Source organism: Ailuropoda melanoleuca, chromosome X (genome assembly GCF_002007445.2).
Source record: "Ailuropoda melanoleuca isolate Jingjing chromosome X, ASM200744v2, whole genome shotgun sequence".
In the NCBI taxonomy this organism is placed as follows: Eukaryota; Metazoa; Chordata; class Mammalia; order Carnivora; family Ursidae; genus Ailuropoda; species Ailuropoda melanoleuca.
The window spans coordinates 32082728-32086424 of record NC_048238.1 but is presented as its reverse complement, the minus strand read 5'-3'; the positions used below and the strand labels follow the sequence as shown (position 1 = coordinate 32086424).

The following is a 3697-nucleotide window of genomic DNA, read 5'->3' as shown; positions in this document are numbered from 1 at the left end:
CTGGTGATGGGTAGTAAGGAGGGCACGTATTGCATGGTGCACTGTGTTATACGCAACTAATGGAGCATCGAACTTTACATCGGAATCCGGGGATGTACTGTATGGTGACTAAGATAATATAATAAAAAGTCATTTAAAAAAAATTTCCTGGTCAGTACCAATATGGTAATCTTTTACATGGGCCCTCTCCATCTTCCAAAGGAAGATGAGGTAATAGACCTACTAAGACTCTTTTCTTTTGTCCCCAAAGGAAGCTAACCTCACCCAAAATATTCCATTTTCTGTTTATGACTTCTTTGTCTTGTCTTTAAAAACCTTTTCCTTTCTATGATCAGTAGGGGAAGAAAGGGATAAAGAAAGAGGGGGGTAATCAGAAGGGGGAATGAAACATGAGAGACTATGGACTATGAGAAACAAACTGAGGACTTCAGAGGGGAGGGGGTGGGGGAANGGTGGGGGAATGGGATAGACTGGTGATGGGTAGTAAGGAGGGCACGTATTGCATGGTACTGGGTGTTATACGCAACTAATGAAGCATCGAACTTTACATCAGAATCCGGGATGTACTGTATGGTGACTAACATAATATAATAAAAAATCATTAAAAAAAAAACCAAAAAAACCTTTTCCTTTCTGTAACCCTTTGGAGCTTCCCTCAACTTGAAGATGGGATGCTGCCAAATTCATGAATCATCTAATAAAGCCAATTAGATCTTCAAGTTTATTTGAATTTTTTTTAACACTATGATGCTTCCAATTTTCTGGCCAAAGTTCTATAGTCTTCCCAATATGTTCCAGATATCCTTCTAAAAAAATCTTTTTTCATTAGCCAGGGTCAGATTTTATGATGTGCTGCCAAGAACTCTGACAGGTTCAGAGATTATAGAAATTGTTAGGTGGGGAAAAATTGTTAGGTAAGAAAAAGATGGGGGCTGTTGGGTAGGAGAGGAGCACATGGAAAGGAGAGAGATCAAGTATGTCCAGACTGAGTAAGAGCCAGAAGTCTAGAGTAACTCTGAAATTTATTTTGTAAGACTATGGGAAGGTGTAGCAAATCTAGGGAGCATTCGAGGAAGAGACAATGAGTTCATCTGGGGACTTGTTGAGTCTGAGTTTTCTGAGAATATCCATAGGGAGATGTTTCACAGATAATTGTGCAAGTCTCATAGTCAAGAAAAGCATCTGGGAGGAGAGAGAGACTGAGAAAGAGAGAGACACAGATACAGATACCAACAGTGGCTGTGGAGGTGGCTGAACTCAAGGGGGAGTAGATATGTAAAATAAGAGTTGAAAAGGTCAACAGCATAATCTAAAAGGGTGGGGAAGAGGGGCAGAATCTGCCATCCCAAAATATGCCTCCTTGGCATAAGGATGATTTTGAACTAAAGGCAGTCAAAACCCAGCAGATTCAGGAAAAACTCTTTACCTCCCTGCTCAACTGCCTGTTTATACTAGGAAAAGAGCTATTCCTAGAAATACCTTTCTACTAAGAAATTTATGTGAATAACAGGGTAACCTTTGTTTTCCAAACAGCTCCTTTGCCTTGCTGTGAATGGCCTTCTACCTCTTTGTATCTCTAGACTCCTAACCCCCTTTGTTTCTTATATCTTATACAAACCTCAATTATCTGGCTGCATTCTGAGCCTTGTATCTTTAGGAATCCCATATGTATGAAATTAAATTTGTATTTCTCCTGTTAATCTGTTTTATGTCATTTTAATTGTTTGACCAGCCACAAAACTTAGAAGGGTAGAAAGAAAATTTTTCCTCCCCAATAGTGGTCAGGTCTGTATATTTCTTTACAGATATATCTTAGGTAGATTTTGAAAAGACAGGAAAAGCAAGAAAGGAAGGACTAGTCAACACTTCTAATTGCTACAGAGTGATTAAGCAGGACAAGTGCTGAATGAAGACCAATGGTGATGTTAATTACTAAGTCTCCTTTTGAGAGGAGAGTTTTTATAGAGTTTCTTAAAAGAAAAACCCATTGTTCTCCTGTAAAAAGTAAACCTACCACCCTTCCCCTCCTCCCGGTCTTCTTTCATTAACTGTATCCCCTTACACTCCTAAATTTGTTAACTTTTTCTCTCTATTGGCTCCTTTGCAGCAAATAAACAGAGCTAAAATACCTTTTCTTCTCTTCTCTACTTGAAGAACTCCAATTCATCTTTCAAGACTCAATGTCACCTCCACAGTGGATGCTTCCTAAGTCTCAGGTAAAATTTAGACTACTTTCCTCTCTTGCACTCACATAGCACTTTGCGTTTCCTCCTCTTTTAGAAGTTACACAAATAGAATAGAGGTATCTACTTATGTATCTGTCTTTTCCACCATACTGTGTGTAGGAACTGTGCCCTAGTCACCTTATATCCCTAGTGCCAAGCATAGCGCAGAACACATCACAGAATTCAATATAATTTGTTGAAAGAATGGCTCTTTGGCCAAAAAATTCACTAATGGCATGAATGCTCCTTTCCTAGAATGTTTTAATTTAGGTTCATCTTATAATTTATAGATCTAAAATATATTTTAAATCGGAACTTTTATTTCTCCATAAACTTTATAGAAGAATTCAACTTTGGGAGAAAAAAAATTATGCACAGAGAATTATCTCACAGGAAAAAAGAGATTAAATCTCCTTGGTGTGTGTGGCATAGTTAATATCATATATAATAAATTATAAACCAAAAGCAATATTACAAAAAATAAACACTGAAATATAGATTAAAGGGAAGGAGTCTATTCCTCCTCAGGCAAGGCAGTAGTTCTGCATATTAATGAAATTTAAATGCCTCACAGTAAGAAAAATGATTGGACTAGATTGCAATAACTTAAAAATGAGTATACTTTAAACAGCCTCTGTGATGAATATGTGATTATGGAGAATCAGTCAAAAAGGCTAGTCAGGCATTGTTCCACTCCGATGCTCCCAGAAGCAGGATGACTGATGGCCCTCAATTAACAAAGGCACATTGAAGGACTGGCAAAACCGAAGACACAAAGAAAGTCCACAGGTTGACTTGCTAAAATACACAAAGATGTCAGTCTGGTAGGGGACAATTGCAATCTTTATAATATTATAAAATATTGTATATATCCAAAGCATTCTAGGGTATTTACTGAAAGTGAGAGAAAATAAAACAAAAAAAGACAATAGATGCATAAATGCAGGTGAAAAATTTAAAATATTTGGCAGGTTTAGATGAATTTCAGGGCCTGTGGCAAGTTACTATAAAACATGGGCTGCTAAAGATTTCCTGTGAATGTTTGAGGCTTTGCAGGCTATATGGTCTTTGTTACAAGTGCTGACTGTGCAATGGGCACAGCTCTGTTCGAACAAGCTCTCTGATGACACTGACCTGCTGGCTAGAGGACCACACTTTGAGTAGCAGGGTACTTGAACTGGTTTTCATGCCTGGGATGTCTAGGTCCTGCCCCAGAGACTGATGTATTTGGTCTGGAATGTGGACTGGATATTGAGAGTTCTAAACACTCCACAGGTGGATCTAATGTGCAGCAAAGTTGGAGAACCTCTGTGCTGAAGTGATTAATCAATTTTAGTCATTGTGTTATCAGTAGCCCTCGTGCCCATTCTCCCCTCCCAATCCACCTATCCCTCTCCAATTCAGGTCCAAACATCCAGATGATGGTGGGACCAGGGTTAGCACTTCATCCTTTCTTTCCCACCTCTTAGGGG

General features: G+C 38.6%; 1 long non-coding RNA gene across 1 annotated transcript in view; it reads left to right on the top strand.

Moving 5' to 3' along the window:
- LOC117797442 overlaps positions 1-2216 on the top strand; it is an 11937-nt gene extending 9721 nt beyond the window's left edge. The window contains exon 3 of the long non-coding RNA XR_004622417.1: positions 2108-2216. This is a non-coding gene — a long non-coding RNA (uncharacterized LOC117797442). The remainder of the gene's footprint in view (positions 1-2107) is intronic.
- The last annotated feature ends 1481 nt before the right edge of the window (positions 2217-3697 follow it).